The sequence below is a fragment of the Coregonus lavaretus genome (genome assembly GCF_964263955.1).
Source record: "Coregonus lavaretus genome assembly, chromosome: 12".
Lineage (NCBI taxonomy): Eukaryota > Metazoa > Chordata > Actinopteri > Salmoniformes > Salmonidae > Coregonus > Coregonus lavaretus.
Window position 1 is genome coordinate 36,886,106 of NC_139999.1, and position 23,613 is coordinate 36,909,718.

General features: G+C 41.4%; 1 pseudogene across 1 annotated transcript in view; it reads right to left on the reverse strand.

The window, feature by feature from the left end:
- Positions 1 to 1,867: 1,867 nt before the first annotated feature.
- Positions 1,868 to 23,613, reverse strand: part of LOC311138820 (ras-related protein Rab-5B-like) — a 28,510-nt pseudogene continuing 6,764 nt past the window's right edge. Inside the window, exons 2-5 of the transcript in view lie at positions 3,035 to 3,207; positions 2,594 to 2,668; positions 2,401 to 2,494; positions 1,868 to 1,992 (exon numbers count right to left, since the gene is read on the reverse strand). The product of the transcript in view is annotated as a ras-related protein Rab-5B-like (transcript). The remainder of the gene's footprint in view (positions 1,993 to 2,400; positions 2,495 to 2,593; positions 2,669 to 3,034; positions 3,208 to 23,613) is intronic.

The following is a 23,613-nucleotide window of genomic DNA, read 5'->3' on the forward strand; positions in this document are numbered from 1 at the left end:
AGCTATTTCAGCCACACCCGTTGCTGACAGGTGTATAAAATCTATGCAATCTCTATAGACAAACATTGGCAGTAGAATGGCCTTAGTGAAGAGCTCAGTGACTTTCAACGTGGCACTGTCATAGGATGCCACCTTTCCAACAAGTCAGTGCGTCATATTTGGTTTCCATGGCCGAGCAGCCGCACACAAGCCTAAGATCACCATGAGCAATGCCAAGCGTCGGCTGGAGTGGTGTAAAGCTTGCTGGAATTGGACTCTGGAGCAGTGGAAACACGTTCTCTGGAGTGATGAATCACGCTTCACCATCTGGCAGTCCGACTGACAAATCTGGGTTTGGTGGATGCCACGAGAACGCTACCTGCCTGAATGCATAGTGCCAACTGTAAAGTTTGGTGGAGGAGTAATAATTGTCTGGGGCTGTTTTTCATGGTTCTGGCCCCTTAGTTCCAGTGAATGGAAATCTTAACGCTACAGCATACAATTACATTCTAGACGATTATTTGCTTCAAACTTTGTGGCAACAGTTTGGGGAAGGCCCTTTTCTGTTTCAGCATGACATTGCCCCCATGCACAAAGTGAGGTCCATACAGAAATGGTTTGTCGAGATCGGTGTGGAAGAACTTGGCTGGCCTGCACAGAGCCCTGACCTCAACCCCATCGAACACCTTTGGGATGAATTGGAATGGTGACTGCGAGCCAGGCCTATTCACCCAACATCAGTGCCCGACCTCACTAATGCTCTTGTGGCTGAATGGAAGCAAGTCCCTGCAGCAATGTTCTAACATCTAGTGGAAAGCCTTCCCAGAAGAGTGTAAGCTGTTATAGCAGCAAAGGGGGACCAACTCCATATTAATGCCCATGAATCTGAAATTAAATATTAGACGAGCAGGTGTCCACATACTTTTGGTCATGTAGTGTACTTCAGGGGTAACCCTGACAGAGCAAAATTCAGTTGGTGGTACAGTAACCTAAAAAGGTTGGGAACCACTGATGTAGGCTATACCCACACTGTATCTGCGAGCTGTTGGCTAGAGCGCACATGCCAATACCAGAGTGGGCACATTCAGTATATAACGCAACATTTTTTGTAAGTTTAAAATGCGATGGAAACCTATTTCACTTGAATGTTTTATTTGGTACTTGGGAATTTAAACGCAAAAGGTATTTTTATGTGCACTACATCATCAAGCACAGCCTTTTATCCACAACAAGTCAATTTGATGGATATTGCGCATTTAGTTCTTTGCAGACTTTAGAATATTCGCATGAAAATCTGTCACCAATTAGATGGAAACCTAGCTACTGACCTCACGAACAAAGTAATTGTTACAAAATTCAGCTGACGTTTTGAAGTGATTATCAATTAATATGAAACCGATTGGTAAATGAAGCCTCCATTATCACTTTCAAGTCAGCCTTGGAGCTCGAAATAAAAAAATCCAATATCATCCCTTGATCTCTTTCCATTCTTACGACATTTTCTGAATTATTATCATAATATTAAATATACCCATGAAAATATGGAAAGGTTACAGGAGTGTTATAAAGCCTAAGACTAAAGAGTGTATGGATCACAGACCATTCGTGTATTTATCAGTGGCTGTCCAGTAGTGTTGACAAGATAGAAGTTAATCTTATTCCAGTGTTGTTTTCCTCCCATTGCTCTATATATTTGTCCCTTATAATTCCTTTAACTCCCTCTTTCATTTTCATGCTGCACTTCTATCTCTCTTCCACTCTCCCTTCTTTTCTCTGGAAAATCTATTTAGCCTTCCCTGCTCCCTCAGTTGTGAGCTTGCTGTGAAACACTTTCATTTGGTCCCGTTGTACACTCAGTTTGCTTCTCCTCTTCTCCCCCGTTCCCTCCTCAGTTTCCACAGCACTGGGCTGGACTTGTTTGGGTAGGTTGCCTGAGATCCACTGGAGGTCCTCCTCGAACCCGAGCACTACCCGCTACTCCACCCAGTGGCTCACTCTTGGGCAGTTTCTTGGCTAGAAAAAAGACAGACAACAAATCATGGTACTGCATATCAACATAGAGGACCACATATAACAATTATAGTATGTGTTGCTTATAGTTGAGATGGCAACAGTATAAACAAGGTGATTGATAGCTGCTCATATTGTGTACACCATGAGGTTTTATCACCCTCTTGTGGCTATATAGGGACATTATCCCTTAGCGGTGTCATGATGAGGAGTAAACTATCCATGGCAAAAACAAATGCTCTGTCAAAGGAATTATGATTTGTTTGGGTTGATTTGTTTTGAATAGTTTTGTCCCATAACATTGCTATATAACATTGAATATTGAAGTCCTTGAGAAAGAAGGCCACAGTATCATCTCCAGCCCATTTCAACCCTATGAATTTGGATGATGGCGTGTCAGATGTGACTCACCTATGACCAGGAAGAGGTTGTTGACATTCCTGGCTGTCTTGGCAGAGGACTCCATGAAGAAAAGACTGTTGTCAGCAACTTAGCCCTGACCATCCTGAAAAAACACCACAGACCTGTTACACACACATCACTGCACAAGCATTTGGCCATTATCTGGCTATCTTGGGTGTGAGGTATACACACAGGAGCCTACCGTATACTCCACCGCTCTGTTAACAGACTGTTTCTGGAGCTCGCTCACCCAGGCTTTGGCTCGTACAAAGGTCTCCTATCCAGAATAGAAAATAAAGATGAGATATGGCCAGAAGGAACAGGGAAGATGTACTGCTAGACCTGTAGGAATGTCCTTCTAAAAACATCTGTCTCAAACCTCTGCACAGTGGTATACTGTAAATGCGGGATATATGTGACATTTCTGGCGAGAATTATTAACAGATGCTTAGCATTGTTGGTGAATTACTTCACTACAAATTAGTGGAAAAAGTGAGAGGAAAGGTGAAGAGATTAACAGGGAAAAGATGGGAGTCATTATGCAGGAAGGAGAAGGGCTGAAGAGGATTGTGAGAGAGAGATAAAGGGGGAGACAGAGCATTTGAAACAGAGAGGGAGATGTTATCATCTAAGATGTTCATACTGTGTTGGTGATGTCATAGACCACTATGGCTGCCTGGGCTCCTCTGTAGCACATAGGTGCCAGGCTGTGGTAGCACTCCTGACCAGCCGTGTCGCAGATCTCAAACTTCACCATGGCACCGTCCACACTCACCATCTGATTCAGAAAGTCCTTGAGAGGGGGTTTTGGGGACACTGAGGTTGGGTGGACATGGGAAAAGGGGGTTCAAGTGACAGCTGGGGAGAGGAGGATGGGGGAGAGGAGGATGGGGGAGAGGAGGGGGGAGAGAGAGGTACCCCTCTCAAGGACAATGGGACCCATCTGTCAGATGAAAAATGGAAATCTACAAGACAAAAAACAACAGATGTAGGCCTATGCCAGAATTTAGACTTTTATCATAATGGCAACCTGTCACACCAGTGAAACCCATGTGAATCAAAATATATCTCCACGTTTGCATGCTGCTGTGTACAATCAATTTTAATCTAGATCCAAAGCGAATAGCCACTAGTTAGGAAGCATTACTAGCCTGGGCTACTTAGTAAAATCTGATTTATATAAACATCTCTTATTTGTTAGCATGCAACAAATAAGAGATGAACAACTGAACAATGAGAGAAAATAAAAATAATCATTACCTTCAATAATTCTGTGGCAAATGTAGCAGACAATAACTTTCAAAACAGACTTTCGCTTTCTCATCTTTCTCTGCAACACTGAGTTTATAATTTAGGCCTAGCCTACCCCAGCCTGGCCTCAAAGACTAATTTAAGTTTACTATAGAGGTGTTGGTTGTTTATCAACAAAACTGACACGTGTGCAACTATGCGGCAAAACAAGACTGGGTTGGCTTAGATTGTTGACAATGTTTAAAACATAAGTACATTTGCACAATGAACACTTGTTGTTTCTTAAATACATCGTTACAGTTATTGGTTAGCTAGCTAGCACATTTTTTGCCATATTAGCATTGACATTAAATCAGTCAAAACACCACAAAACAAGACATGATATCAAGAACAAGATGAAACTAGCAGAAACAAGCCACTTACGATTACCCACATGGCAGTTTCTGGTCATTGTTGTTAACTCAGAGATTTCCGAGTTCCCAGTTGTTTTGAACATAACATTAGTCTCAGCGGAGGGAGTGAGAGAGCAGCAGATGGTCCGCCTCCAGTGAGACTGACCAGAGAGAGGGGACACCGCATAGCCACGGGAAGTAGGGTTGTTGAGGGTTTTAGGAAACTAATATTTTTTTCACAAAAGTAGTGCGCTGGGCCTTTACTAGTATTAGCGGACCGATATAGACATCTGAAGTGCAAGCAAAAACGTTTGTTCAGCATCTCTGCTTTGGCAAAAATGGTAGTTGTATAATTAAGCAATAAGGCCCGAGGGGGTGTGGTATATGGCCAATATACCACTGCTAAGGGCTGTTCTTACGCACGACGCAACGCGGAGTAGCCACGACGAGCTGCTAATAATAATAAAAAACGCATGACTATCGATACACTTGGCTACTCATTCATTGCAGCGCCAGGGGAAGTAGGGAGAAGCACGTTTTATGTTTTGTAATAGTGTTGAATAAAAAAGCTTTGAAAACAGCTTTGACTATGCTGTGCTGTGCTGAATAAAAACTTAGACATGAACTCACTCATAAAAACATCAGCTCTTTGCTGTATTCTTTGACAGTCTCTCTCTCTGCTCAAGGTTTCAAAAGTTATGAATCTCACATAGGCTTGTATTAAACTTTGCTGTGGCTGGGGTTGTGGAAACTGTATGCACAGTGATTTGAGCAATCCAATTGGCCAGCACGGTAGGCGCACTGGATTTAGCCACAGATCTCCCGGTCCGCGCGGAGTTAGTCTTTTCAGACGACTGAAATTGCTCAAAATGGGAACATTTTGCATACCCGGTGAATCAAGTGCACCTACCACCAACAGCGCAAGCCTTTACTGTTGGCTTTTCTACAGAAATATTTGGTGATCGACTAGGAATGCCTTGAAGATTGGTGACCACTGACATAATGCCTATATACCATAAATATGTAATAACCATTTAATACGTTATCAACCCCTCCCCCACTTATATAGTCCACCCATGAGTGTTCAACCCCGCTCCTGTCCCTAGGTCGTGAGCTATAGCCTACCACAAGACAATACGACCCCGTCCTGTATGGAATCTATATAGACATCTGTATACAAAGTGGTCACATCAGAGCGGCTTTTTTTCTTTTTAAACCTTTATTTAACTAGGCAAGTCAGTTAAGAACAAATTCTTATTTACAATGACGGCCTACACCGGCCAAACCCGGACGACGCTGGGCCAATTGTGCGCCGCCCTATGGGACTCCCAATCACGGCCAGTTGTGATACAGCCTGGAATCGAACCAGGGGGTCTGTAGTGACGCCTCAAGCACTGAGATGCAGTGCCTTAGATCGCTGCGCCACACGGGAGCCCACTCGGCTTACCAGAGTGTTGTTCCACAAAAAATTACTTCAGGCTTTCTAGTTTTAAATTGCATTGCGACTATACCTGCCTGACAAATGCCGCTGTTTATCCTTTGTCTTTTTAGTTGAGATATCGACTGCGTTGTCCTATCTCGTAATTTGGAGTTCTGGGACGGTAACAGATTGACAGTTTTTTACCCAATTGTCTACTGGTAAAAGTAGGCTACTCTATCCTTCAGTGGCGATTTTAGCATGTACAGTGGGGAAAAAAAGTATTTAGTCAGCCACCAATTGTGCAAGTTATCCCACTTAAAAAGATGAGAGAGGCCTGTAATTTTCATCATAGGTACACGTCAACTATGACAGACAAATTGAGATTTTTTTTCTCCAGAAAATCACATTGTAGGATTTTTAATGAATTTATTTGAAAATTATGGTGGAAAATAAGTATTTGGTCACCTACAAACAAGCAAGATTTCTGGCTCTCACAGACCTGTAACTTCTTCTTTAAGAGGCTCCTCTGTCCTCCACTCGTTACCTGTATTAATGGCACCTGTTTGAACTTGTTATCAGTATAAAAGACACCTGTCCACAACCTCAAACAGTCACACTCCAAACTCCACTATGGCCAAGACCAAAGAGCTGTCAAAGGACACCAGAAACAAAATTGTAGACCTGCACCAGGCTGGAAAGACTGAATCTGCAATAGGTAAGCAGCTTGGTTTGAAGATATCAACTGTGGGAGCAATTATTAGGAAATGGAAGACATACAAGACCACTGATAATCTACCTCGATCTGGGGCTCCACGCAAGATCTCACCCCGTGGGGTCACAATGATCACAAGAACGGTGAGCAAAAATCCCAGAACCACACGGGGGGACCTAGTGAATGACCTGCAGAGAGCTGGGACCAAAGTAACAAAGCTTACCATCAGTAACACACTACGCCTCCAGGGACTCAAATCCTGCAGTGCCAGACGTGTCCCCCTGCTTAAGCCAGTACATGTCCAGGCCCGTCTGAAGTTTGCTAGAGTGCATTTGGATGATCCAGAAGCGGATTGGGAGAATGTCATATGGTCAGATGAAACCAAAATAGAACTTTTTGGCAAAAACTCAACCCGTCGTGTTTGGAGGACAAAGAATGCTGAGTTGCATCCAAAGAACACCATACCTACTGTGAAGCATGGGGATGGAAACATCATGCTTTGGGGCTGTTTTTCTGCAAAGGGACCAGGACGACTGATCCGTGTAAAGGAAAGAATGAATGGGGCCATGTATCGTGAGATTTTGAGTGAAAACCTCCTTCCATCAGCAAGGGCATTGAAGATGAAACGTGGCTGGGTCTTTCAGCATGACAATGATCCCAAACACACCGCCCGGGCAACGAAGGAGTGGCTTCGTAAGAAGCATTTCAAGGTCCTTGAGTGGCCTAGCTAATCTCCAGATCTCAACCCCATAGAAAATCTTTGGAGGGAGTTGAAAGTCTGTGTTGCCCAGCGACAGCCCCAAAACATCACTGCTCTAGAGGAGATCTGCATGGAGGAATGGGCCAAAATACCAGCAACAGTGTGTGAAAACCTTGTGAAGACTTACAGAAAACGTTTGACCTGTGTCATTGCCAACAAAGGGTATATAACAAAGTATTGAGAAACTTTTGTTATTGACCAAATACTTATTTTCCACCATAATTTGCAAATAAATTCATAACAAATTTTTTTCTGATTTTTTTTTCCTCATTTTGTCTGTCATAGTTGACGTGTACCTATGATGAAAATTACAGGCCTCTCTCATCTTTTTAAGTGGGAGAACTTGCACAATTGGTGGCTGACTAAATACTTTTTTTCCCCACTGTAAATGTTGGTGGGGGAAAAAATATGTATATGTGGGATGCATGTCAGCAAAGCCACTACACAACACAACACTAAACAATACATTAATTGCACTATAACGGTGACAAACGGTGCCCACAAACTGTTAGGGCCTACATAAAGCTGTCCCAACAGCAGAGTCCCAACGGCAGTCCCAACACCTTACCACTGCTACACCTGGCTATCAGCGGAGCCTTGTCTGGCAGCGACAAGCGGATAAGAGGCAATCCGTTATTTCGATTAAGACATTAATTAGCGAGCTTGGACGGACGTAGTCAATAACTATTTTTTCAGCACTTTTGAAATGTACAGCGACAGAATTCAGAACATGGACCGTTCTTACAGTGTTCTCTCTGTACACCAAGTCAGAACCGTAGGATAAATAAAGGGGGCATATAAGCAGACAATGAAAGCTCTTACAATATTCGATGATTACATTTGTCTAAAATAGGTTATAGGCTACATGTGCACCACCAAGTCAGAACAATAGGCGAAATTAAGAGGGGAAAATACACCAAATTATTAGGGTGAAGCACATGGGCTACTAACAGCTTACTACACAACATACACTTAGTATTACTTTCTTAGTTACAGTATGCACATCTCCCTGGCATATTACATAATTTATGCAGCAGCATACAATACATTTTTGGACTCACCTTGTTGTGCTGTGCCCACTTGAACAGGAAGGTGGCGCGGTGGTCCTTCGTGGCAAATTTTGTCATCAAACTTCATCATCAAAGTCTGTTATTCTCTGGATTTATGGTGCTTTCAAGACAACTGGGAACTCGGAAAAAAAACAAGGTTGAATCATGATGACGTCAGTGATCTTCAGGTCGTAGGCATAGAAAGAGGCTCAAGTTCCGGATTTACAATTCTGAGTTGGATGACCGTTCACATTTTCCCAGTTGTTTTTCCCGAGTACCCAGTTGTCTTGAACTCACTGAAGTCAGATTTCGCAGTTCTGAGTTAACAGTTGTTTTGAGCGTGGCACAAATCATGCTTCATTGACAGCAGCCAATGTTGAATGTTTATCATTTTAAACTTGCAAAATAGATCCTTAATCTCAGACTTGGGACCACTCAGCCACTCCACTGAATAGCAGGATAGTGATTGCTTTGCAATGCTTGCAGTTAGCCACTAATTCCTTCCAAACCACTCATTGTTGAATTTGCGATTTCCAACTTGTTTATGTCCAATGGCCGATGAGCACCCATACATTTTATCTATAATTTCTCTTCATATGACAAGGATTAAAATTGATTTTCCAGTAGATTGTCGACTTGATTCATGATGATGACTGCTAGCTAACATTTTGAAAGTATGATGTTGACATGATCATTCCAATCAAAGCTACTGTATATATATTTTGTTGTATTTTTGACTTTATGTTTTGTTTTACCCCATATGTAACTCTGTGTTGTTGTTTTTATCGCACTGCTTTGCTTTTTCTTGGCCAGGTCGCAGTTGTAAATGAGAACTTGTTCTCAACTGGCTTACCTGGTTAAATAAAGGTGAAATAAAAAATAAAAAAATAAAAAAATAAATTATTTGATGTCATTTTATCTGTGGCCAATGACCTTGAGCCTTCTTGGATGGGCACTTCTAATGTAACTCTATGGCAGCACCCAAGGGGCTTGAATTTTCGAGCTCTACACTTGGCGGTGAGGTAGTGTCACCATGAGTGACAGAACACTGAGCCAATCACGGCACAACTAGAGAACATTACCAACACCTACGCTCCGTATTTTCTGCTGGCTGACCCACCACCACAGAGAGCACTGAGCTAGGCTGAAACACCTGCATTCTGGAGCTGCCTTACTCAATAAAGCAAAAAATAGACAATGTTTGTATGCGGCTTTATTAACTCAATGATATATATATTTTTTTTACTTTGTTTGCAAACTGTTATGTGACAAGTATTCATGCCAAAATAACATGTAAAACACGCAAGCCCCCAAAAATAGATATATACAGTACCAGTCAAAAGTTTGGACACACCTACTCATTCAGGGGTTTTTCTTTATTTTTACTATTTTCTACATTGTAGAATAATAGTGAAGACATCAAAACTATGAAATAACACATATAGAATCATGTAGTAACCCAAAAAGTGTTAAACAAATCCAAATATATTTTATATTTGAGATTCTTCAAAGTAGCCACCCTTTGCCTTGATGACAGCTTTGCACACTCTTGGCATTCTCTCAACCAGCTTCATGAGGTAGTCACCTGTAATGCATTTCAATTAACAGGTGTGCCTTGTTAAAAGTTAATTTGTGGAATTTCTTTCCTTCTTAATGCATTTGAGCCAATCAGTTGTGTTGTGACAAGGTAGGGGTGGTATACAGAAGATTGCCTTATTTGGTAAAAGACCAAGTCCATATTATGGCAAGAACAGCTCAAATAAGCAAAGAGAACAGTCCATCATTACTTTAAGACATGAAGGTCAGTCAATACGGAACATTTCAAGAACTTTGAAAGTTTATTCAAGTGCAGTCGCAAAACCCATCAAGTGCTATGATGAAACTGGCTCTCATGAGGACCGCCACAGGAAAGGAAGACCCAGAGTTACCTCTGCTGCAGAGGATAAGTTCTTTAGAGTTACCAGCCTCAGAAATTGCAGCCCAAATAAATGCTTCACAGAGTTTAAGTAACAGACACATCTCAACATCAACTGTTCAGATGAGACTACGTGAATCAAGCCTTCATGGTCGAATTGCTGCAAAGAAACCAGCACTAAAGGACACCAATAAGAAGAAGAGACTTGCTTGGGCCAAGAAACACGAGCAATGGACATTAGACCGGTGGGAATCTGTCCTTGGTCTGATGAGTCCAAATTTGAGATTTTTGGTTCCAACCTCCGTATCTTTGTGAGACGCAGAGTAGGTGAACGGATGATCTCCACATGTGTGGTTCCCACCGTGAAGCATGGAGGAGGAGGTGTGATGGTGTGGGGGTGCTTTGCTGGTGACACTGTCTGTGATTTATTTAGAATTCAAGGCGCACTTAACCAGCATGGCTACCACAGCATTCTGCAGTGATACGCCATCCCATCTGGTTCGCGCTTAGTGGGACTATCATTTGTTTTTCAACAGGACAATGACCCAACACACCTCCAGGCTGTGTAAGGGCTATTTGACCAAGAAGGAGAGTGATGGAGTGCTGCATCAGATGATCTGGCCTCCACAATCACCCGACCTCAACCCAATTGAGATGGTTTGGGATGAGTTGGACTGCAGAGTGAAGGAAAAGCAGCCACCAAGTGCTCAGCATATGTGGGAACTCCTTCAATACTGTTGGAAAAGCATTCCAGCTGAAGCTGGTTGAGAGAATGCCAAGAGTGTGCAAAGCTGTCATCAAGGCAAAGGGTGGCTACTTTTAAGAATCTAAAATCTAAAATATATTTTGATTTGTTTAACACTTTTTTGGTTACTACATGATTGACATGATGTGTTTTTTAAAATAGTTTTGATGTCTTCACTATTATTCTACAATGTAAAAAATAGTAAAAATTAAGAAAAACCCCTGAATGAGTAGGTGTGTCCAAACTGTTGACTGGTACTGTATATACAGTTGAAGTCGGAAGTTTACATACACCTTAGCCAAATACATTTAAACTCAGTTTTTCACAATTCCTGACATTTAATCCTAGTAAAGAATCCCTGTCTTAGGTCAGTTAGGACCACCACTTTATTTTAAGAATGTGAAATGTCAGAATAATAGTAGAGAGAATGATTTATTTCAGCTTTTATTTATTTCATCACATTCCCAGTGGGTCAGAAGTTTACATACACTCAATTAGTATTTGGTAGCATTGCCTTTAAATTGTTTAACTTGGGTCAAACATTTCGGGTAGCCTTCCACAAGCTTCCCACAATAAGTTGAGTGAATTTTGGCCCATTCCTCCTGACAGTGCTGGTGTAACTGAGTCAGGTTTGTAGGCCTTCTTGCTCGCACACGCTTTTTCAGATTTTCTACAGGATTGAGGTCAGGGCTTTGTAATGGCCACTCCAATACCTTGACCTTGTTGTCCTTAAGCCATTTTGCCACAACTTTGGAAGTATGCTTGGGGTCATTGTCCATTTGGAAGACCCATTTGCGACCAAGCTTTAACTTCCTGACTGATGTCTTGAGATGTTGCTTCAATATATCCACATACTTTTCCTTCCTCATGATGCCATCTATTTTGTGAAGTGCACCAGTCCCTCCTGCATCAAAGCACCCCCACAGCATGATGCTGCCACCCCCGTGCTTCACGGTTGGGATGGTGTTCTTCGGCTTGCAAGCGACCCCCTTTTTCCTCCAAACATAACGATGGTCATTATGGCCAAACAGTTCTATTTTTGTTTCATCAGACCAGAGGACATTTCTCCTAAAAGTACAATCTTTGTCCCCATGTGCAGTTGCAAACCATAGTCTGGCTTTTTTATGGCGGTTTTGGAGCAGTGGCTTCTTCCTTGCTGAGCGGCCTTTCAGGTTATGTCGATATAGGACTCTTTTTACTGTGGATATAGATACTTTTGTACCTCTTTCCTCCAGCATCTTCACAAGGTCCTTTGCTGTTGTTCTGGGATTGATTTGCACTTTTCGCACAAAAGTACATTAATCTCTAGGAGACAGAACGCATCTCATTCCTGAACGGTATGACGGCTGCGTGGTCCCATGGTGTTTATACTTGCGTACTATTGTTTGTACAGATGAACGTGGTATCTTCAGGCGTTTGGAAATTGCTCCCATGGATTAACCAGACTTGTGGAGGTCAACAATTTATTTTCTGAGGTCTTGGCTGATTTCTTTAGATTTTCCCATGATGTCAAGCAAAGAGGCACTGAGTTTGAAGGTAGGCCTTGAAATACATCCACAGGTACACCTCCAATTGACTCAAATGATGTCAATTAGCCTATCAGAAGCTTCTAAAGCCATGACATCATTTTCTGGAATTTTCCAAGCTGTTTAAAGGCACAGTCAACTTAGTGTATGTAACTTCTGACCCATTGTAATTGTGATACAGTGAATTATAAGTGAAATAATCTGTCTGTAAACAATTGTTGGAAAAATTACTTGTGTCATGCACAAAGTAGATGTCCTAACCGACTTGCAAAAACTATAGTTTGTTAACAAGATATTTGTGGAGTGGTTGAAAAACGAGTTTTAATGATTCCAACCTAAGTGTATGTAAACTTCCGACTTCAACTGTATATATTTTTTTGTTGCTAAAAACGTGGGGCTCAAAACAGGTAGGGCTCTGAATGACGGGTCGCCAATGCTATCCTTCCTCTACACAGCAACTTTCCTGGTAGAGGTGAAGCCTGTTGAGTGCAGAGTAAGCTAAGTCTCATCTAGAGGAGTAGTGTGCTGAAAACCACAGTACAAAACTCCTATCGAGATAGTGTTTTTGGTGGGCAAAAATGATAAAATGCTCTAAAATAGAATAGATCTGAGCAGAATAGAATATCTATCAACTCTTACTTGCATTATACACATTTATCCTAAAATGCCAACACTTAACATTGAACTAAATTGTTAGAATAGAATATGCCTATATCTGAGCAGAATAGAATAGAATAGAATAGAGGAGCTAAGCAGAATAGAGCTGAGCTGAGCTGAGCAGAGAATATAATATAATAGGCTAGATCTGAGCAGAATAGAGCTGAGGAGAATAGAATAGAATATTGTTGCTTTTTTATTTTTACATCAGTTGAAGCAAAACATTTAAGTCCTTAATTGTTTTTGTTATGTGGTAAGACAGTTGTAATAAGCTATTTAATGCATTAAGTAATTTGCTTTAAACATTATGGGGTATATTTCAATAGTTGAAATAAGTAACTATAAATATAAATAACTACATATATTCTTGATTTCACTTTAGATTATGGGCTTCAAAATTAAATGCTTCTTGAATTTGATGGGGTCCTAATCTAATGCAGTTTTTCTTACTTTCATTGTTGTTAACACACCACGCCTTTAACAAATGAGTAACCATTACTCAACTCAAAGCCTATCATCATCACTTGGTGATAAGACCATCTAGCCTACATTAAAGGAATAGTTCACCTAGATTTAAAAAAATACAATTGGTTTCCTTACTCTGTAAGCAGTCTATGGACAAGGTAAGACAGCAACCCATGCTTTGATTTTGTTTAAATGGCCACTGTCTCCAAATGCTAACTTATTAGCATTTGTGTACAAAAACCAATGTGACCCCAACTCAATTTAACCAGAGTTTCTAAACCAAGAGGTGCAACATCACTAGACTTCCAGGAACGCTTGTGAAACAGACCAAGCAGACCAGGCCAGGGTGTGATGCGTGATTTGAAGGAGTCATGCGCAGGAGGGTAAATCACAGTATACAGAGTTTATTCATTAATCCAGCGTAACCAGTCCAGTGCGCAAAACAGGCGCACTGGAACAAACATATATATATATAAATACTGAGCTCAACCGCGCTACTAATCCTCACAATGAACAATCACCCACAAGGACAAGGGGGCAGAGGGAACACTTAAACACTACTAATGAGGGGAATATGAACCAGGTGTGTGTAATTGACAAGACAAGACAAATGGAATGATGAGATATGGAGCGGCAGTGGCTAGAAGACCGGTGACGACGAACGTCGAAGCCTGCCCGAACATGGAGGGGAGGCAGCTTCGGAGGAAGTCGTGACACAGGGTTTGGGGTTTGAGAAGTCAATGAGAGAAGTTACAAATGATTCCTTAGTTGTTAATTTTCTCTAACTCTAAAGGCACAACCTAAATTCTAGCTAATGTCTTAAGTAGTTGAACATGTTATTACTCCAACCTCCTGAAAGTGACAAACTGACACATTTTCATTTTCATCAAAAACAACTTTATATCGAAGGAAAGCCTTTGATTTGACGGTCTGCATTCAATCAATCTGCCATCATAGACACAATGGAAAAATCTAATGATTTATTATTGAAATATTGAAATAGCATGGGCGACCGAGGAAAACAAATTGGTACAATTTAAGGCCAGGTGGCAAACAGTAATGCAGGCACTCTGGATGGGGGTATGAGCATGCGGGTCTGGGCAGACAAGATGTAGTTATTCTTTGTGTGTGTCTGTAAGTTGTTGTTTGTATGTATAAGTTTGCTTTTGGAGTGTACATTTTATTTTATTTTAATGGGGGGGGGGGGGGGATATTATTTAAAAAATAAAAAATAAATAAAGATTTGACGGGGTCTTTGATTTAACTGTTTTATTAGTCAATGGGCCAGGGGGGGGGGGTTGGTTGGGCTCACTTGGGCTGACGATGTCTCATAGTGATTTTCTTGAAAATGTATGTCCCTAGAGTTGGAAAATGTGTGATAGCAGTTCTGCAATGGCAGCTTTCTCTGTTAGCACTCTTTCTTTCATCCCTCCATCCCTTTAAAGGTTAGGGGTAGAGAAAGCTTGCTGAACACTAAGAAAGCTTTGTTGTAGAGCGTTCAACACAAAATATGGGGAGGGGCCAGCTGAGTCTAAGACAGTATCATCTGTATATAAATGGATGAGAGAGCTTCCTACTGCCTGAGCAGTCGATGAAGATGTTTAAAGATGTTTGATTCCTTAATTGCAATATTTAATCTTCAAACATTTAAAATGTATTTATACATGTAAATATTTATGGATGTGGGCTGATTAAAATGATATACAATGTTATCCTTTTAACTGTTTTCATTATGAGGACTATAAACCTACCCGTACATTCCATTACAATGTAGTAAAATCCCATGTTGGGCCTGTTGAGGCCAATTATATTACTTTATACTTTTGATATTCTAGTAACAGACCAATCTGCTATGGCCCCATAGTAAGAATACATCTTAAATTAGACTAACTATGTGTAATGGTTTGTTGCTCTCATCATCAAGATAATACGTAAACATTTTACACGTTTCTAGTCCTCTGTTTTATGAAAACAGTTAATAGAATAACATTGTATCCATTGTATCCAACATTGTATAGCTCACATCCATGACTTTTCACTTTGAATATGAAATATTGCAATTAAGGATTAAAACATCTTCAGAAATCAGCGGTTCGGACAGCTTTTAGGGCGCGTTCTCACCACAGTTCTGTGAATAATTGAACATCTTTCCAATCTGGCACACCTGGCTCATTTGGTTGTGTACTGACATTGTTTGTCATAGTGTAAAATCCCTATGGGAAGAATGTATGGGATGGAGGGATGAAAGAAAGCATGATAACACAGAGAAAGCCGCCATTACTGCACTGCTAGCACACATTTTACAACTCTAGGGACATAGACCTTCAAGAAAATCACTATGAGACATTGTCACCCCAAGTGAACCTGACGGCCCAAATTTGGGGATCTGCCCCATGGACTATATTTATCTTCAGATGCCCACCTTGTATATTTTTAAATAAACATATACAATGATGTCAGGACAGTGGAATGCAGTGTAGTAGCACAATGCCCTATCTTCCTGAGGTCAGGTATTTTTAGACCTCAGAGAGGAAGCCAGAATATCGTTTATCTGTTTCCTGTTTACAGAACCATGGGTCTCCCAGTGCTGTGTTAGAGACAAGACATCTGTCCTACTTACGGAAATCACCATTATAAACATCAACCACTACTCACATTGGACACTGTGGAATTGCCACTCTGTCCATCACAGCCTTACTGTGATGCAAACCTGGATTCAAATATGATTTGAAATAATTTCAAATACTTTAGCTGTGCTTGATTGATCTTGCCTGTTGCAATGGAACCAATAGAAAAGTCTCAAAAGTGCAAACCCTGCTCACCTGGCACTCCAGGCAGGATAAAGCAAACGCTCAAAGCATTTGAAAGATCTCAAATAGTATTTGAACTGAGGTCTGCTTTGATGTTGGTGTGCCAGAGCCTGTTCCCTTTTACGTCACATGAGGGCGCCTTCTTAACAAAAATTTCTTAGGACAGTACCCTTTCAATTGAGGACATAATTGCATCTATGCTAGACCTGGTGTTAACATTTGTTGTGAAAGAGAGCATAATATGGGGTGTTGATGTACTTTCTTTGTTTTGATTCCCATGAGATTGATTAGACATGTATGGTGGGTAGTGTTTATTAGTGGTTATTCTGGAGATTAAAGGATGCAGGATGGGAATGGGTGTTTGAGTGTATGGGAAAACGCTATTAGGGTCTGACTAGCCATAACAAAAACTTTATCCCACCTCGTATATCTCCTCCATTTCCACCTCTCTCAAAGCAGTCAAGGGATTTGAGGAGATAGCAAACTCTAGGTCTATAATGTACATGAAATACAATTGTGCATCTACATTAGAAGTTCTATACATGCACAGGTTCACCATGCTCAAACCACTCACTTCTATTTGTCAAACGTATATAGAGTTCATGTGTCTGAATGACGTGAATGGGAAATTATCATGTAAAAAAACAAATTACATGGTGGGGAAATTAATGTCGGTTAAACCAGAACTAAAGTCTCTCGCACGTAATTGGTCAGCTGCTCCAATCATGTTTACGTAGATCTGTCCACGAGAGATTATGGGGAAATAAATCACTGCATGACTGGAGCGCAGGACTTTCTGAGCATTTACACCACTTGGATATAATCTCAAAGAAGATTATTTTAAAAAAATAGTATATTATAGTATACTTTATTATAGTATGGTAGCATATAGTAGCTTGTATGCTGTACAGTAGGCTATTGTAGAGTGTATATAGAATAGTAGTCATTCATTTACTATAACAACATAATAGTACCACGGGATGTCTTGTAGTTAATAAAATAATGGAGTAAGATTTGTTTGGGTTAGTTTTCAAAATAAAATGTGAGTACCACACAGACATTGGCTGCCCCAATGAGAGCGGGGAGTCGAGAGCAATTTAAAGCCATGACATCACATTTCATGACGACCGCATCCAAATGCGGAAAGACCTCGTTGCGGCTCTTATTTCAATCTTTCTCTGTTCGAGGAAAATAAGGAATGCAGCTTTTTTAGACAATACGGAGTCTCTCAACTTAATGTGTATTTTTAGACGTGCCTTATTTAACATTGGTGCTGTATGACTGTCCGTTTCTCTCCTTATGAAGCACCATTTTTCTAGAATAGGTAAGTGAATGTTATATTCACCGTGTACCGATGTGCTGTTTGAAAAAATGCTTACGAGTAGGGTGGTGGGACAAACCTTAGACTGGGTGTTTAATGTGATGAAGAACGTTGCAAACAATGTATGAGGATGCCACAGAGGTTTGTTTGTAGTTGCCTACTCATACTACCATGTAGGCCTGCTTGGCGGTGCCTGTAGTACGTAAACAATGAAATTATTATGTGACGTTCATGTCGCTGTATTAATTTAAACGTGAGCAGGAAACCGGTTACTCCGGGAACATTTATCGCGCCAGACGGTCATTACGATAGTATTCCAAATTAAAATCTTGCCATGCATTGGACAACACCTAATATATTTTTTCCTATAGCAAAATACTTATGAAATACCAGCTGACTAAAAACAACTCCATGGTTAATGAAGTCTTATTGCCATGTAAGTGCGTGTAAGTGGCAGTTTTGATGGGCTACAACACTGGGTATCATTAGTAATTAGTAGTTTGCTGCTGTTGTCGAATTTTGACATTTATGGAACATGATACAAACTTTATACTTAGGCTAGCGAACATGAAGGACAACATGGGTCGCATAGGGCGCAACATCTGCTCAAACTACCAGTCTTGATCATCTGTAGTCTACACTCTGAGGCATGTGACATTGTAAGTCAGTTTATCTGCCTTTGCTTGCACAGCTATGTCGAGAGAATGAATGCATTGTCATCAGCCTTTCAAGTGAATCCTGCATGCACACATCTTGAAATCGTTATCCATTATTTTTCAGACTGGTTGTTTGGTTTGAAAAGTACTGTAAATCTGGAGTAAATGGCTGCAATATATTCTGGGCATTGGCTGCACCTGTGAGCATATTCAAATATTTACTTGAGCCTATCTTGGTCCAATGGGCCTGTAATGTGTGTCAGCAGCACTGACTCCAAATGATTCTGACATCAGCACTCTCTCACAGTCGAATCAGTAAATTAGTCTAGCCAGCTGTAGGGGCCCTGACCTCCAGGGGGCCCCCATTGATTGGGTTAGTCACTCTCACTCAGATATCATTAACATGGCATAAGTCATGGCAAAATATGTAGAATTGCAGGAAATGTGCAATTTTGGGGGCCCCAAAAGGCTAGAGCTGGCCCTGAGAGTCAGTCTTCATGATGACTGCTACCTAGGTTGTAAAGTTTAAACTAATAGGCCTGATATCTTTGGTCAGTGCTGATGTGGTGAGTACATGGCTGTTTCTAACAGTGTCTCAATACATGATAGTGTGATATTCAAAGTATGCATCTGATACCCAGATGTATAGCATCCAGTAAGCGTACTGCCTAGAATAAAAAAAGTTATGAAGCTTTAATGCTTCCTCAAGATAAGTAAACAACCTGCACATTTGAGTAGAAATGCTCTATGTAAGGATATGGCATTAATTTGCGTATACCAAAACCCTTTAGACATCACCCATCTTCACGTTCTCATATCATTGGTCAATAACCATAATTCGATTGGTGTATTAATCTCTGTAGTTGATCAAAAGGGGGGGAATAACTCAATTGGTGATCTTGTGCTTGCATATTTTGTACCTACACATGATTATACAGTGATCTTTTATAGTAAGTCAACAACTTGGTAATTCAATATCTATAATAATTTCATAAATTGATTAACTTTGATCTCTACTCCTGATTGTATTAATTGAGTAAGACTGTTCTGAGAATTGGCGTGCAGGTACATTTCCTAGACCCTAGATTTGCGGTGTGTTAAGAGTGGATTGATTTACGTTAGGCTTGGGCAGGATACCGTATTTACTGGGTTATTTGGAAATAGCCACGGGATGTTTTTTTTCAATACCATCAATACCCTTAACTATTTCTTTTGAAGTTTTTTTATTTTATACATTTGAATATTTGTAGCTACCTTTTTTAAGTAAATACCTGCAGTCAACTTGTGCAATAAGTTAGGAGATCAAGAATTCTCATTCTTCGTTTCACCTGTCACATAATTGTTAATTATGAAACTTACCGTAGTCCCCAGTCACGTGGTGTTTGTTTACAAGCACACAATGACGAGAGACCGGAGCCCATCCATTTTGCATACTTCTCCAACAGATCCATAGGCAACGCAAACTCAATTGCACATCACACTGCCCCCGTCACCCATCTAGATAAGAGGAATACCTATGTGAGAATGCTGTTCATTGACTATGTCTCAGCGTTCAACACCATTGTACCCTCCAAGCTTGTCACCAAGCTTAGGACCCTGGGACTGAACACCTCCCTGCGCAACTGGATCCTGGACTTCCGACCCCAGGTAGTGAAGGTAGGCAACATCACCTCCGCCACGCTGACCCTCAACACAGGGGCCCAACAGGGTTGTGTGCTTATTCCCCTCCTGTACTCCCTGTTCACCCACGACTGCTTGGCCACGCATGACTCAAACACCATCATCCAGTTTGCTGATGACATGATGGTGGTAGGACTGATCACCGGTGACCAGGAGGTCAGTGACCTGGCAGTGTGGTGCATGGACAACAACCTCTCCCTCAATGTCAGTAAGACCAAGGAGCTGATTGTGGACTACAGGAAATGGGGGGCGAGCACGCCCCCATCCACATCGACGGGGCTGCAGTGGAGAGGGTCGAGAGGTTCATGTTCCTCTGGGTCCAAATTACTAAGAACCTAAAATGGTCCACACGCGCACAGTCGTGAAGAAGGCGTGACCGCACCTCTTCCCCCTCAGGAGGTTGAAAAAGTTTGGCATGGGCTCTCAAATCCTCAAAAAGTTATACAGCTGCAACACTGAGAGTATCTTGACTGGCTGCATCACTGCTTGGTATGGCAACAGCACCTCGATCGCATGGCGCTACAGAGGGTGGTGCGGCCAGTCCAGTACATCACTGGGTCCGAGCTCCCTGCCATCCAGGACCTCTATATCAGGCGGTGTGAAAGGAAGGCCCAGAAAATTGGTAAAGACTCCAGCCACCCAAGCCATAGACTGTTCTCTTTGCTTCCGCATGGCAAGCAGTACTGGTGCATCAAGTCTGACACCAACATGCTCCTGAACAGTTTCTATCCCCAAGCCATAATACTGCTAAATAACTAACACAATGGCTACACAGACTGAGTTTACCCTTGTATTAAGTAATTTATTTGCACTGTCTCTTTGCACACTCACAGGACTCTACACACTCACACACTGACACTCCAACACACACATAACATGCACCCACATTTATACTGACTCAAAATACGCGCGTGTTCACACTCACAATCTTAATTTATGCTGCCTCTACTCTGTTTATCATACAACCTGATACCTAGTCACCTTACCCCTATACACATCTACCTTTATCACTCCAGTATCCCTGCACATTGTAAATATGGTATTGGAACTGACCCTGTATATAGCTTCTTACTTTCTCGTGTTCTTCTTATTAATATTTTTTGTGTGTTTTTGTTCTTTCGACCTGATGTTATTTTTAGTACTACATTGATATTGATTACTGCAATGTTGAATTTAGAGCTTGTAAGAAAGGCATTTTACTGTACTTGTGCATGTGACATTAAAACTTAACTTGATTGAGTCACTCACAGTTGTGCAGCACGTGCCATGTGATTTAGTTACAGTATGGGGTTCACAACTAAATGTTTGCCAGCTAGATATCGTTTAACTATGAAGTTAACTGTCTAAAATGTTCCGCAGTTGTGCATTATTGGTTTGCTAGTTAAGTGGTTAGCTTCTTCCAAAATCAAGCTTTGCTTGGTAACAGCAGAGAATCCCTTCCTGGATCAAGAGCCTTGCTGTCTAATATTTGTTTTGTGTGTGCAGCAAACTGTGTAGTATTTTTGAGTTACTTGTATAACATTATGAGCTGGAATGTCTGTCCTGCAAATATTTTAGGTCAGAGACCTGTATAAAATGTTCGCAATGCGCTCATTAGCATTCTTTATGGGATCTTACATGTACTTGTTAGCATTGCTAACCTTCGGATTACAAATGCTCAGTGGGGTTTGAAAACAGCGGCCCTTCTGTTCAGTGCCAGTATTAACTAATATATCCCAGTATGGCAAAAGGTTGGTATGAATGTATTACAATCTGGATACCGCCCAAGCCTAATTTACGACTTGATTTCATTAGGTCAGTGAGACTGCAGAGAGGCATTACAGAAGCCATAGGTAATCCTTCTAGTCATGAAGCTACAGTATCTCTGACCCTTTTAGGAGATGCAATCAGGTACTGGCCAAGCCATGGGGAAGTCTGTTGGACTCAACTACCATCTGTGCTGGATGGAGTGAGACATTTCAGATGCATGTAACACGGTTCAACTTTGAAACTAGACCTGCTTTCAAACCAGACTTGGTTCCTCTATTCTGAATGTGGGCCCTAGCCAAAAGTAGTGCACTAAATATGAAATAGGGTTTCTTTTTGGGACACAGACCTTGTGTCCAATACTAGATGACACCATTGTTTTCAGATGGAGTGTTGCCAGTAGATCCTCAAACACAATTTTACCGGCAATGTGACCTTGTTTGATATGTAGAGAAGTGAGTATCTGATCACAGTCCGTTGAGCAGCCCAATGCTCAGACACACTCCCACACGTCATTAGCCCCCATTACCCTAACAGACACCTACTCAGGTTGCCGCGTTGCTAAGCATCAACCAATCGCCGGTCCCCTCTTAAACGATAAAGGGAATGAGAGGGGAAGAAATGAGGAAACAATTTAATGTGAGCTCCTTTTGATTTTGTTTCACTTTGATGTAAGTGTGGTTGTCAGGGCTGGTGCTTGCACTGCTTTAAATGGGGAACATCTGTGGCGAGCACTTCGGAGTGCCCCCACCCCCCATCATGGCCTAGTGCTGTGTAATTTGTCAGTGTGCAGATCCAAACTAATTGGGGTTTCATTTTATTTAACAAGCCTATTTTCTCACTGCACTGTGAAACATCTTAAAGTGCATTTAAAAGGGAATACTCATTACGTTCTGCTAATAGCTTCAGCCCAACCGAATCGCCCTTGTCAATTTTCCTTCACTGTTTGAAGATTGTTTTAGGGATCTTAGGGAGATTTATTTAGGAAGAAATCAGATTGTTTGTGTCAAGATGGTTTTAGTGTGTGATTTATTTGATATTGAGGATATAAATCTATCTGATCTGTACTGTCTTCTGTGATGTAGTCTATCACAGTGTCAGTTTGTGCTGCATCAGTATTTGGCTTTATTTTTGGTCTCTTGGACAAGGCACTCCCACAGGGTGTAGTCCCTTTAAATCGACTGCAGGATTTCAGCCAAATTCTCCCTCTCGCCCTCTTTGCCTCTCGCCCTCCCTTCCTCCGTTATTCCATCGTTTTTCGACATTGCTTTGTTCTAATGTTTCAGTCCTCCAGAGAATCAAAACATCAATGCTCATTGAAGGCCTTCATCTTGTCCTTCGTTTGTCTAAGTGTGGAGAGTAAAGAATCCATGTCTTAGTGGAATATACTGTCTTTGTTATGTAGTTTATTTGACCCTCTATTTAAAGTGAAAAAATCTTACTGATGTTTAGGGACATTTGAACCCTTTCGAAACTGGTTTGCTGACAAGTATAGATCAGTGTGCTGTCTGCCCATTGTGGGAAGTGTTATACCATTATTGAATGCAAGGATTGAATACCTTATCTAGGCCTATACTCTGAACTTTCACATGCCCATCCCAGATGGTGCTCCTCTGGTTTCTATATTCTCGCCTCCCATCTGCCACTCTTTTCTAATCATGCTGAAATCACAAATCCTGCTTAAGGGATCTGCCCCAGCCCTCAACCACAGCAGAAACATCAGCCCTCCCTGCCGCCTGCTCAAAGGCCTTGGTGGGCTGGATTGAGTGAGTGGATTTTATTGTTGTTCAAGAAGTTTAGTCAAACCAATGGTTGATTTTTCTTCGCCTACTGAAGGCACGCGATTATGTTGACCTGTAGTCTGTGTTTTGAAAGGGCTCTGTCTTCCAGGGTATGAATATGTATTCCAGAAATTCAAAACTATTATATGCATGTCTCAAATGGAACCCTATTCCCTACATAGTGCACTACATTTGAACAGCCCTGGTCTCAGGTCGTGCACTATGTAGGGAACAGGGTGCCGTTTGGGATGCACACATACTCTCTCCCTCGACAAGGTGGTCGCAATAATGAGGTCCGCTGAACGTGCCCTCTTCACAACTGTCTTGGTGTGCTTG